The sequence below is a fragment of the Myotis yumanensis genome, unplaced genomic scaffold (genome assembly GCF_028538775.1).
Source record: "Myotis yumanensis isolate MYYU_CA2020_CCGP unplaced genomic scaffold, mMyoYum1.0.hap1 SCAF_1, whole genome shotgun sequence".
In the NCBI taxonomy this organism is placed as follows: Eukaryota; Metazoa; Chordata; class Mammalia; order Chiroptera; family Vespertilionidae; genus Myotis; species Myotis yumanensis.
The window spans coordinates 109,155,204-109,169,610 of NW_027223752.1; the positions used below are offsets into that span (position 1 = coordinate 109,155,204).

General features: G+C 46.0%; 1 protein-coding gene and 1 non-coding gene across 24 annotated transcripts in view; one reads left to right on the forward strand and one right to left on the reverse strand.

Moving 5' to 3' along the window:
• PARD3 (par-3 family cell polarity regulator) overlaps positions 1 to 14,407 on the reverse strand; it is a 798,768-nt gene that overhangs the window by 574,454 nt on the left and 209,907 nt on the right. The gene's annotated exons all lie outside the window — the stretch shown is intronic.
• LOC139001365 (small nucleolar RNA SNORA24) lies at positions 8,329 to 8,458 on the forward strand. Its single transcript, XR_011469963.1, has one exon. It is a non-coding gene; the product is annotated as a small nucleolar RNA SNORA24 (small nucleolar RNA).

Genomic DNA, 14,407 nt, shown 5'->3' on the forward strand with positions numbered 1-14,407 from the left:
CCCAATCGCCCCTGAGGGCTTCTCCACCTCCCCCTGCTACTGAGGGACAATAGGGGCAACAGCTGCCACTCGCACCCGCTGATGGCGCCAGCCCCAATCACTCCGTGCCATCAACAGGTGCAACCAGGGCCAGCGCCGTCAGCATGTGGGAATGGCGGCAGTATGATCGGGTTTTTCAGCATACAGGGGACCTGGAGCCACAGTGGGAGGGGCTGGGAGGGTGTTCAGAGGATGGGCCGAGACCTGCCCCTGTGCCCACCGCAGCCTCACGGCCCACAGTTCTTCTCAAGGTGCACAAATTTGTGCACTGGACCCCTAGTAAGAATATAAAAGAAGTAATGATGTGATTATTTTCTTTAAAATAATTACTTGATCAAAGAACTCAGTATCAAAAATTTGGAAAAGCATCAAGAGGCAATCTAGTTAGATGAGTAAGAATACACCTCAGATCGTTTTCAGCAGACCTCAGGTTTTTCTGGGGCTAATCTCAAATAAAAAACATTTTTCTTAGCTTCCAGAATTATCCACCTACACAGTTCCCTTCATGTAAAGGAGGGGAGAGGGAAAGTGGGGGAAATGAAGGCCACATCTGAAGATGTACACAGAAGTATGTGGTTTTTTGCAGAGACAAAATGGCAATTCCATGTGTATGTGTATCTAAAGCATTTTAAAATCAATTTTTGTACTATTATAGTTATTATAATAATCTCTACCTTGGGAAAATGGAATGAATTTTGTTCCCAGAGTTAACTACTAATATTAAAAAGCAGACACAGTGTAATCTCAAGGACAAACAAGAATGCTCATCATTTTGACAAAGGAATTCATGTGCCATGGCCTAGATTCCTTTGAAACTTCCCAAAGAAAGGATGTTATCTATGCATATATAAAAGGCTAAGCGACCGTCCAACTGACCAACCAACCTTATGACTGCTAGCTATGACGAGCAATGACCACCAGGTGGCAGATGCTCTGACAGGTAGCTATGGCATGCACTGAACACCAAGGGGCAGACACTCAACACAGGTGCTGCCGAGCTGCGGTGAACTGCTCTCTCGCAATCCGGTACCGCTCAAGGGATGTCGGAGAGCCAGTTTCGGCCTGATCCCCACAGGCCGGGCCTAGGGACCCCACTCACTCCGCAGACGCCCTTCGAGCTGCGACACCACCCCAGGTGCGGCCAGCCGGGGAGGAACTGCGGGAGGTTGGCTCTAGGGAGTTTACAGCCCATCTTGCCCAGTCCCACCCCACCGGGAACCTTCTAATTAATTACCTTTCAATGTGCACAAATCCATGCACCGAGGCACTAGTATATTATAATCACTGGTGTTGGTGATGATATTGTTTTATACATAAAGAAAGTTAGAGTGCTAGGAGGAACTCGTTCTATTTATACCTCCTGCATGCTACTGCTTCCCCATGTTCAGAGGGGGGTTATATGCAGACAGAATGTAAAAGCATGATTAGTTAAAAGGATCTTATCACCAGCCAAGAAAAGTAAGCATTTGACAAATCAGTGCGAATAAGTATCCTGTAACTATTCTCATTAGCACTCTGAAAACAGCTCAGGGCTTGCTCCTGGACGTGCCAGGCCACGGGTAAATTCACAAATGGCCCCATGCACTTGCTATAATGCTCTGCTACTGCAGCCTTAAAACTCATTTTGTTTAGTTTTTTTAAATATATTTTTATTGACTTCAGAGAGAGAGGAAGGAAGAGGGAGTAAGAGATAGAAACATCAATGATGAGACAGAATCACTGATCAGCTGCCTCCTGCAAGCCCCACAGTGGGAATCGAGTCCACAACCTGGGCATGTGCCCTGACCAAGAATTGAATCGTGACCTCCTGATTCATTGGTTGAAGCTCAACTGCTGAGCCATGCCAGCTGGGACAGCCGCAACATTCTTAATTATTTTTGAAAACGGACCCACATTTTCATTCTGCACTGATACGTGAAAATCATGCAGCCAGTACTGGCCCTGCTTCTCAAGGTGTGGTTTGAGGGCCAGCAGCAACACTATCACTTGAAGAATATGTTAGAGGCAGGATCTCAGGTTCCATTCAAGACCTACTGAATTGAAATCTGCTACTTAACAAAATCCCTTCCATATTAATGTGCATGTAAAAACCTGAGAAGTATTGCTCTATTGAAATTCATTCTACATTAAAATACAAACTATCTTAAAAAAATACCATGCTATGGAGGACACGTGACAAATGATCAAAAAACAACCAACCAGTGCCCCAGCACAGTGGCTCAGTTGGTGGGAGCACCACTCGCACACCAAGAAGGGTGCAGTTTCGATTCCAGGTCAGGGCACATACCTAGGCTGTGGGTTCAATCCCCAGTCAATTCCCTGTCTGAGCACATACGGGAGGCAACTGATCTCTCTCTCTCCCTCTCTCTCTCTCTTTCTCCCTCTCTCTCCCACTCCCTCCCTCCCTGCCTCTGTCTTTCCCTCTCCCTCTCCTGTCTCCCTTCCTCTTTAAAATCAATAAACATGTCCTCAGGTGAGGATTTTTTTTTAAATTAAGCAACCTGTGATTTAACAATCTATATATATAAAAGGCTAGTGTCCGGCGTCTGACCGGTAGCAATGACCTGCACTGACCAACAGGGGGCAGACACTCAATGCAGGAGCTGCCATAATGCACACAGGCCATCCTATACAATAAAAGCCTAATATGCAAATCGACTGAATGGCAGAACAACCTGTGGAACAACTGGTCGCTATGACATGCATTGACCACCAGTGGGCAGACGTTCAATGCAGGAGCTGCCTCCAGCCCACAGGCCCCAGGCCAGCCAAGGCAGGTGCCAATGGAAGTCCCCCGATCACCCCACCAGTCGCCCCACAGATCAGCCCTGATCGCCAGCCAAACCTAGGGACCCTACCCATGCACGTATTTTGTGCACCGAACCTCTAGTCTATAATAATAAAAGCATAATATGCTAATTAGACCAGACATCCTTTCAGATGAAGCCGGGGCTGCGAGGGAAGCCAGTCCAGGTCCCAGGTGCCTGCCAGTGGCTGGAGGGAAGCCACCCCGGGTTCCGGGTGTCAGAGGGAAGCCAGTGCCAGCAGACAGGGGAAGGAAGGCCTACTCTTGCACAAATTTCATGCATCAGACCTCTAGTATATATATAAAAAAATCTGAGCAAAATATCATTCTCAAGTCTTCTGTTAGTCTCTTCTCTTTCACTACAAATTGGCAGTGGGCACCATTAGCCAAAGGGGCTCGTGTGCGATGGTAATTGGGCTATTCATCAACCACATTTCAAATGTAATTCAAAATTAGTGCTAGCAGAGGAATAAGACTCAGAATGTCCAATCAAAGAGCCCTAAAAACAGTGACAGATCAAACTGACTTTGCATCTATGTTCAGAATACATTATATTCTGCCTGGGTGATTTCTCCTTTTGTTTTCCCCTAGTTTCCAATTTTCTCCTTGGGAGAACAGAGAAAGAAAAGACACATTTATTTAAAAATTATCATAGTAAGTAATCTATAGTTGATCACATTTTCATTGATCCAGAGTACAATTCTGTTACTTATAATTTTTAAATTTGGGGGGAGAAGTTGTGGTAGTTGGAAACTAGGCTAAAAAAGAGTAAGGGAAACAAAAGCTTTAATTTTTCTGTTAGACAAAGGAGAGGTCGTGCTCAATACCACAGCTCTCTTCTTGCTGTCAATTAAGGATTCCTGTCCAACAAGGTTCAATCTTAGACATCCTTCCTGGTTTGCAAAGAGAATCAGTCCTGAAAGCAAAAACTATGGGAATGTCCACAGAGTCTAACCGTGTCCCTTAAGGTTTCCCCAACAGAAACTGACCATTAAAATGTTCAAGAGCGAACCTCATAAATCCTGTGTCTAGGAGTAGCGAGGTGGGGAAAAGACACTTCAGGCAAAGCACCCAGATGCCTGAAAAAAATTGTTGCTGTCATTCCTGTGGCCATTTATTAAATTTCCCACCTTCCCCACTTCTGCCACCACAAACATAATCCACACCTGAAACAACTCTTTCTGGCCCTGAGATTGTTCTGTGTTTATAGAACAGCTGTGAATCAGGAACAAGAAGGAGAAAATAAGTACCATACACCATCCTTCAGTCCTGATCCAGCGGCCCCCATGACCCCAGTCATTAGGATGAGTTTGCCCCCAAGATCCTCCTACCCATTTCGTGCCATACTCTACTTCTTTCATCCATCTCCAGGAATGGAATACCCATTTTTGAGCCTAGACCTTCTTCCAAAGAAGAAATTTTACTTTATCTCTATGTGTGCCCAATGGTTCTCCATTGCCAAGCATTCAGCAAGTGTTTGTAATTAATGTGGCCTTCCTGGTTTTACATTCACTATAAATGGTGAAGAAGGGGAAAGAGACATAGGAAATGAAGCTTAAAGTCTTCATTCTCCCATCCAACCAATATTTGAGTGGCTACATATGTCAAACACTATTCTACACACAGGAGATACAGCAGAGAGCCAAAGACTACTCTTATGAGAGCATGTGCCACCAAAAAAGTAGTATCAGATAATAAAGTAAGAATTGAAACATAAAGATGTGATGGAGATGGACTTGTTGATCAGCAAAGACGTCTCAGAGTGTCATGACTGAAGAAAAGCCCCAAAAATTGGAGGAGACTGTTATTCTCAAGTTAGCTAGAGAGCATTCCCAGCAGAAAACCAACAAGCACCAAGGCCCTAGTCTAGAAATGAATATGGTGTCTCAATGAACAAAAAGAAAGCCCATGCGGCTAAAGTGTAGGAAGGTGAGCGCTTAGTGTTAGTGCAAGAGAAGCTGAGGGAGTGTAAACCAGGGCTGGGAGTTTCTGAACTCGGAGTTACCAAGACAAAACCTGAATATGCTTGCTTCAGGGATAACACAATATAGTCATGACCACAAGACAATGTACTCTACACTAGAGCAGGCCTAAGTAAGATGCAATGGATGATGACAACCCCAGAGAAGCCCTGGTGTCACTGTGCCAAGGAGAAGACTAGCAATAACTCAGACACACACCACGCAAGATTTACTATATACTTCAGTAAGCAACAACACTCCAACCTTCACTCCCAGATTCCAAACTTTCTATCCCTAAATTTTAGTCCTACCACTGACCCAATTTTTAGGAAATCCAATCTATCCACCAAGTTAAGAGGAAACTTAATTCAAGGCCTTCTACAATATAGGCCCAACTTATTTTTCAGATTCATAATGCACTATTTCCCAATAAAGCATTACACTCTCACTATTTGTTCATAATCCTCATAATTTGACAGTATTCTATTACTTGCTGTAATAAGTCAGTGCTGGGTTGCCATGGTGACACAGCACTGACTGGGGCCGCTGCAGGCCCCTACCCAACACTGACTGCCTAGAGGGCTGCGGATCAGGCCTGGAGAGAGGCCTGCAGAGAAAGAGGCAGGGTCTGATCCATAGCCTCTGTGGCAGCCGTTGATCAGAACTTGCCTCTCTTTCTCTCCAGACCTGGCAACAGCCACGCCTCCATTTCTCTCCAGGCCTCCACCAGAGCTGCTGATCAGGCCCACCTTTCTGATCAGGCCCCCTTGATGGGCCCAGAGACGCTGACTGGCATAGAAACTGACCAATCAGAATCAAATCTGGATCAACTGTGAGGAGCCAATAGCTGCCTAGGAGGCAGAGTTTTTGATGCTGACTGGCATAGAAACTGACCAATCAGAACCAAATTGGCCGGCAGAGGAGGGCAGTTGGGGGCGAGATCAGGACAGCAGGGGAGGGCAGTTGGGAGAGAGATCAGGCCAGCAGGGGAGGGCAGTTGGGAGAGAGATCAGGCTGATAGGGGAGGGCAGTTAGGGGTGATCAGGCAGGCAGAGGCAGTTGGGGGTGAAATCAGGATGGCAGGGGAGAGCAGTTGGGAGCTCATTCAGGCTGGCATGGGAGGGCAGTTAGGAGTGATCAGGCAGGCAGGCAGAGGGGTTAGGGGCAATCAGGCAGGCAGGCAGAGGGATTAGGGGTAATCAGGCAGGCAGGGGAGTGGTTGAGAGCCAGCATTTCCAGATTGTAAAAGGGTCCCCGACTGGAGTGGGTGCAGGGTGGGCTGAGGGATTCCCCCAGCCTCTGTGCATAAATTTTGTGCACCAGGCCTTTAGTATCTATCTATATCTATATATAAAATAGAGAAATGTGCTAATTAGGCCAGGACGCCGTAACGGGTCACGACCGGACAGGAGGAGGTGCGCAAGCAGCATCAGGAGTGGGGTTGAACTGGGGACTGGCTTCCTTAGTAGTCCTGCAGGGTCAATCTCAAAAGGACAGGTCAGGCACCAATGGACCAGCGCTGCCAGCACGATCCCAACAGCACTGCCAGCCTCCTGGAATTCGGCCTCAGGCACTGAGGCCGCTTTCCCTCCCTTGGAATGGCTCTCTTAGTAGTCCTGCAGGTTGAATCTAAAGAGGACAGGCCAGTCACCAATAGACCAGCACTGCCAGCACTTGAATGTGAGCAGACAGAAGAAAAAAAGACCTTCAAGGCCTGTCCAATGCGGGTTTGCGTTTAAAACCAAGTGGGGTGGTCCAGAGCTGCACGGCACTGACAACCATGGAACTTTGGCTGCTTCCCCTCCCTAGATGCTCCACAAGGTCACTTGAGCCCGCCCTGCTCCAGATGAAGTGCGATCACTGCACACCAAGAAATGTAGTAAAAAAATAAAAACTGATGACCAAGGGCCCACCTCCACGAGCTCACAGGTGCCTCTGAGCAGTGGGAACCCCAACTATTTTAGGGGCTTCAGGTGAGCGGGGGACACAGAGGAGTCAGGAAACCTCCCTGGAGGTCATGTGGTAGGTCTAATCAGGGATCCATCCGTCCTGCCTTCTGCCAACAGCTGTCTCCTCCGCAGAGAATGGGAGAACAAAGGGAGGGGGCGGTTCTACAAACCCCAGAGGGAATCCAGCGTCCCAGGTACTCTGCCCCACCCACTGACAGTGAGGCTATGAGGGCACTGCGGCAGCCACCACCCCACACACCTGCTGGTCGCAGACATAGGGAGCACCTCTTCTGAGGGGAGATGCCCACCAGGTATACAGAAGGTATACAGAAGTCGCTCAGCAAGGAGTCCCCACGGGTTGTGTTTGCACCTTCATGCTGTCACCCCACACCACCACCACAATGCCGAAGGAAGCCTGATTCAGGAACACCCCAATGCTGACCACCCACACGGAAAACAGCGTGTGATAAACATCATGTCCCCCAGATGCCTGAATCCACCTCAAAAGGAAGACCCTACAGACCCAGAGTGTGTAGATCGGGACTGAGACAGAAGGTCTGGGAAAAGCAGGGCTGCCCCACCCTGCTCCCCACCCCCCTCCATGTGTGAAGGGCCTGCATCACCGCTTTTGGACGGAGGCCTGTGAAGGAGTAAAGAACTGTGGCTGTGCCTGTGCTGCACTCGGTCTCCTGACCTCGTGGATAAGCAGGAAACATATTTACGTGCTAGAATCTAAAACCCTCTTTATCGGTAATAGAGCAAATAATGCAAGACCTACACGTGTTTCTAAACAGGACTCTGGCTGCATGTGAACCCAGACTGAAGGTCTGCTCTCCACCGAGGAGGCTGCAAAGGCTGCTCCTCCATTTAACAAACACAACCTGGAGAGGTTTAAAGGGAAAAGGAGATATAAATAAAACAAAATAGCAACACGCTCTGAAGCCAATGCTGCTGCCGTCAAATCCTCCACGCAGTGGTGATGTCAGAGCCTGTCTCCCGCACCTGGGGCTTAGATGGCCGAGCCGCTGACACCTGCCAGGTCACCTGGCACCGGCCTCATCTACCCACGGCCATTTTCAACCTCCCGCCAGCTCCTGGAGGCGGGTGGGCTTGCAGATGGAGGCTTCCGTGTTAAAGCAACCCTGTTGGTGTAGCAGACATGTGTGGGCATTTTTGATGAGAACCCATAACATCCCTTCACGAACGTGTTTTTAACTGTTCTGAGATCACGCTCCCAGCCATGGCGACTCGCAAATAGTCCTCAGCGATTCCACTTGCCCAATGCAAAGACTGACCCGGGTTTCATGGAGATCAAACCCTCAGCTTGGAACAGACCAAGAGGGAAACACAGGGTCCGATCGCAGCCCTCATGGCAGTCAGTGCTGGGTCGGCATGGCGGAAGTCAGTCCTGCAGTCATTGAACATAGGGTCGATTAATATTAAGTGACATAGGGTCAATTAATATCTCTTTGAGAGGAGTTGAGAATATAAAGTACAATGTAGAGCAATTACTTACATTATTTCACATAAAACTCTTTTCAACTAAGATATTTTTCTTTATTTAAAATGTATCCTCCATGTGTCTTTGGGACCTGTCTCTGTGGCAGTCTCCCTTCCTAGCCATGGAAGAGCACCCTCTTGTTTATTGGCAAAGCTGTCACCATTTAATTGGTATCAGATTTTGACTTGCACAAGTGGCATTCTTAAAAAATAAATAAATAAATAAATAAAAATAAAATGTATCTTTATTGTTGAAAGTATTACAGCTGTCCCTTTGTTTTAGTTTGTTTTTTTTTTTCCCATTCATCTCCTCCACCCTGCATTCGCCTCTTCCAGGCCTTTACCAGACTATTGTCTGTGTCCATGGGCTATTCCTATCTAATACATAAAAATCTATAAAGATTTAGAGAAAATAAAATAAAAGGTATGCCAGGTAATTATTGAACAGAAGAGCTGAAGTGGCTGCATGAATATTGGATACAGGCTTGAGGCCAAAACACAACTCATGAGATAAAGTTAGTCATTGTAACATAACAAAAGGATCCTTTCACTAAAGAGAAAAGATGGTTCCCAATACTTATACAATAATAGAACAGTGTGGGGGTTCAGAATGAGCCTCACCAAGATGTGTCTCAGTGGTATGTAGATTTTTGAGCTAAGGGCAATTTTAGCTTCAGACTCAAGTGAAAATTCTGCCCCTCCCTTTAACTACCTAAAAAAAATTGAATTAGAGGCCTTACCCATAATAAGACATTATCCTATATAATAAAAGGCTAATATGCAAATCAACTGAACAGCAGAACGACTGGTTGCTATGACACGCACTGACCACTAGGGGGCAGATGCTCAATGCAGGAGCTGTCCCCTGGTGGTCAGTGTGCTCCCACAGGGGGAGCGCCACTCAGTGCAGCAGCGGTGATGGGAGCCTCTCCCGCCTCCACGACAGCACTAAGGATAGCCAACTGCTGTCTTAGGCCCGCTCCCCATAGAGGACCTGAGGGCTCCCAGACTGCAAGAAGGTGCAGTTCGGGCTGAGGACCCACCCCCCAAGTGCACAAATTTCGTGCACCAGGACTCTAGTATACTAATAGTGGAATATGTAAATTGTCCAGAACGCTGTCACAGTAACAGTAATGACCGAACAGAACAGCAGGCTGTGTGGAGCGATCAGGCTGGCAGGGGGTTTAGTGAGGGACAACCAAACGACTGAACAGCAGAATGCGTGAAGCAACCAGGCTGGCGGGGGTGGGGGGGCAGTAGGGGGCAACCAGGCTGGTAGTGGGACAATAAGGGGCGACCAGGCCGGTAGAGGGTGGCAGTTGGGGGCAATCAGGCCAGCAGGCAGAGGCAGTTAGGGGTGATCAGACTGGCAAGGGGGGGCAGTTAGGAGCGATCAGGCAGGCAGGCAGGTGAGCAGTTAGGAGCCAGAGGTCCCAGATTGTGAGACGGATGACCGACTGCCGATTTAGACCCAATCCTCGGGATCGGGCCTAAACTGGCAGTCGGACTCCCCCAAGGGGTCCCGGATTGGAGAGGGTGCAGGCTGGGCTGAGGGGAACCCCTCCCCCTCCCCCCGTGCACAAATTTCATGTACCAGGCCTCTAGTAATACATATTTTAGAAAAAAGTAAAAATAGTCTTAAGGGATGAAGCAACTAGTTCAAAGTGACACCAAAGAGGCAGCGTCAATAGAATTATTCTTCCCTAAGATCTGGAGACACTGCTTCTTGTTTCTACCTCTTCCTTTTTCATTCAATAAATGGTTACTGAATACCCACACTCTGCCAGAAACTGCTCAGATTCTATAGATGCAAAAGTGGACAAAGTGAAAAACAAACGGAAAGAGTATCCTATTTTAACTTTTTAAAAGAAATGGGCAGTGCCCTGGCCAAGTGGCTCAGTTGGTTGGAGCATCATCCCGTGTACCTAAAGGTTGCAAGTTTGATTCCTGCCCAGGGCACATACCTAGGTTGCTAGTTTGATCCCTGTCAGGGCATGTATGAGAGGCAACCAATTGATGTATCTCTCTCACATCAATGACCAGGGGCCACGGTGGGCAGGGCTGGGCGGGGGTGCAGAGGATGGGCTGAGACCCGACCCTGTGCCCACCGCAGCTTTACGGCCTACAGTTCCTTTCAAGGTGCACAAATTCGTGCACTGGGCCGAGTAAAAAATATAAAAACATAATAGGTAAAGTGAACAATACACAAGAAAGCCAGTATATGCACCTGACTAAACTGTGTGTGCAGGCCTGCTACTGACCGCCTGCTTTCTCTTTGATTCAGCTTGGAATTTTCACCTTTCTCAGGTCCAGTCTGTGAAATACAAATACATATAAACTTCGTTTTCATTAGAAAGCAGTCCAAAAATATTTTATGACGTAAAAATTGAGACCGTCATCTGTATATCTTGTAGGAACAACAGAGATATGTATCATAAATACATATCAGCAGCACAACATTAAAATCATTAAGTGTTATTGAATTACTAGAGGCCTGGTGCATGAAATTAGTGCGGGGGGGGGGGGGGGGGGGAGGGGGGGCGGTGTGATCCCTAAGCCCGTCCTGCGCCCTCTTGCAGTCCGGGACCCCTCGGGGGATGTCCGCATGCCAGCTTAGGCCCACTCCCCACGGCATCCCTCTCGCAGTCCAGGACCCCTCACTCCTTACCGCCCACCTGCTCACTGCTCCTTACTACTCAGCTCACTGCTCCTTAGCACTGCCACAGATGCGGGAGAGGCTCCCCCCACTGCCGCTACACTTGACAGCCATGAGCCCAGCTTCTGGCTGAGCGGCACTCCCCCTGTGGAAGCACAATGACAATCAGGGGGCAGCTCCGGTGTTGAGCATCTGGCCCCTGGTAGTCAGTGTGCATCATAGCGACCGGTTGTTCCGCCATTTGATTGATTTGCATATTAGGGTTTTATTATATAGAATGATCATTCTGAAATGCGCATGATCCAGCTTACAATTAATCATAATTATTAAACCACACAGCATCCAGGAGATTAGCAAATGGGTGGCTTGTATTTTCTGCCTATAATAAGATCAGAAAGAAAATTTGGCACCACAGGAAAAGGGCAAATTCATTTCCTGTAGAATAAAAAATGGTTTAAAAATAGTTTATGGTTCATTATTCTCTGGGGATTAGCTTCCAAGTTTCTGAGTTTATGCAGGAAACCATTTCAAGTAAATGTGCAAAAACCATTTTGCACCTTTTTCTAAAAGCTTTGATAACTTTTATTTTAAATTTTCTTCATGTTACATCACAAGCTGCAGATTTATAATGTCGAGATCCATTGATCCACAGACTATTATATGAACGAATTTATACAATTTACTGAAACTATAGCAATCACTAAGAATATACTGCGAAGCCACCCTCATAGGAAAAGTTATAAACCCAGAAAAGTGAGAAGATGCAAACTTAGTCACACATAGTGGTATGTGTGTATTTGCATGCTGAATCTAGCTTTCAGAGGCAAACAGCTAAATTTAGAGGAAAGAAGGAAATGTTCTCCCTCTTTTAAAAACAGTTTCCTCTTGGAAACAGTGCTCCTGATATTTTAAGTCAAACAACATATGTCAATTGAGTCCATAACCTCTCTCTCCTTTTGCTCCACTGCCTGGGATAGAAGGACTAATTCTCTTAGAAGAAGGGGCAGGAGCCTCTGGAATATTATTTCAGAACTGGCTCTGAAGAAGACTTAATAAGAACTGAAGCTCTGGAGATTGAAAACTTGAGAATATCAAGTTTTCTGACAATTAGTGGTCAGAAGACGAGAAAAAGGAGAACATTTTTGCCAATGTTATATCCAATAAGGGTTTAATCTCCAAAAGTTATAGGGAACACATACAACTTAAAAGGAAGAGAAACAATCCAATCAAAAAATGGGCGAAGGACTTAAATAGACACTTTTTGAAAGACATACAGAAGGCCAAGAGACATATGAAAACATGCTCAAAGTCACTAATCATCCTAGAGATGCAAATCAAAACAACAATGGGATATCATTTCACACCTGTCGAATGGCTATCATCAACAAAGCAACAAATGACAAGTGCTGGAGAGGACGTGGAGAAAAAGGAACCCTCGTGCACTGCTGGTGAGAATGCAGACTGGTGCAGCCACTGTGGAAACAGTATGGAGTTTCCTCAAAAAATTAAAAAGGAATCTCCCATTTGACCCTGTGATCCCACTTCTAGGAATATATCCCAAGAAATCAGAAACACCAAATCAGAAAGGATATATGCACCCCTATGTTCAAAGCAGCGCAATATATAATACCTAAGATTTGGAAACAGCCTAAGTGCCCATCAGTAGATGAATGGATTAAAAAACTGTGGTACATCTACACAATGGAATACTATGCTGCTATAAAAAAGAAGGAACTCTTATTCCTTATGCTAAGCGAAATAAGCCAGTCAGATAAAGATAAATATCACATGATCTCACTCATTTATGGAATATAATGAACATAAACTAATGAACAAAAATAGATCCAGAGACACAGAAGCACCAAACAGACCATCCAACCTCAGTGGGAAGGGGTGGGGGGTAAGAGATCAACCAAAAGACTTGTGGACTTGTATGCATGCATATAAGCATAACCTAAGGACACAGACAGTAAAGGGGTGAGGGCATGTGCTGGGGAGTGGGAACAGATGGGGAGAGGTCAATGGGGGAAAAGGAGACATATGTAATACTCTAAACAATAAAAATTTTAAATTAAAAAAATCCTCTATATAATAAAAGGCTAATATGCAAATAGACCGAATGGAAGAACAACCAAACAACTGACAACTGGTCGCTATGATGTGCGCTGACCACCAGGGGGTGTGCCCGGAACATGGTGGGTGTTGGCAGCAGCAGGATGGTGGAGTAGGTGAGCGGGAGCACCAGACCAAGTCAGGGCACCAGTCGCTGTCATTGGAGCAAGCCTCTGGTGGTTACTGAAAATTCTTTGCTCCCATGTGCCACAGTCCCACCCAGCGCTCACACCTGCTGCCAGCCCTTATCACTCCTGAGGACTTCTCCACCTCCCCCTGCTCGTGAGGGGCGATCAGGGCAGCAGCCGCTGCTCGAACCCGCTAATGGTGCCGGCCCCACTTGCACCTGCTGCTGGTGCTGCCCCCAATCGATCCACGTTGTCAGCAGGTGCTAGTGGGGCCAGCTGTCAGTGCATGGGAGCGGTGGTGGTGGGAGAGAGGCTGCAAGCAGACAGGGTACCGGGGCTGGGGTGGGAGGGGCCAAGTGGAAGCATGGAGGATGGGCTGAGACCCACCCCTGTGCCCACAGCAGCCTCGCAGTCCACAGTTCCTTTCAAGGTGCACGAATTCGTGCATGGGCCCCTAGTATATATAAAAAGTACAATAAAAATGAAAAAAAAAAAAGAAGACAGAGAAGAGGGAATGAAAAACTATAAAGTCCAAAGAAAATCAGGGTGAGACAAAAAAAAAAAAAAAGCATACTGTCCAAGGATAACAAAACTAATTAAGAATGACAGCATTTATTACCAGATTATCTAATTATACCCAGATGATTTCTTTCCTTAAATCATGCTCAAAATATCTAACATATATTTAAAACATTTTAAATACCTGTTGACATTTTTAGATAATTTTTAGAAGAAAGTTTTCTAAAGCATATTTCAATTTGTCTGTTAGTAACCTAGTAATTTGGCCCTATAAACCACAATTAACTAATAGATTTACAGACTGAAAGTAGAGCACATACAAGGAGGGGGAAGGACTGGTTTTATACATTTAAACTCATAAAAGGGTCAGCTACCCTTGAAAAATAAAGGGCTATATTCCATGGATGCAGAGAGTGTAAAGAAAGCAAAATTACATCTTTAAATGTTTATCCTTAAATTTTTTATTTATTTATTTATTTTGCTTATTAGTTTTGGGCAAAACTGAGAGGTAAAATGTAAAAGAAATGCAATTTACTTTGAAATTTAAGTCTAGCTATGGCCTATCTCTAAATATTGGTACTCATCTATATTCTCTGCTGCAAAAATTATATTAGTTTAACAACAGAAGATCATCAAAACTATGACCTTTGTAAACCCTAACCCTAGGGCTTAAAAAAAAAAAAAAAAAAAAAGCACAACTTCTCTACCACTTCCTTTGAAATTCAGTCTTCCTAATC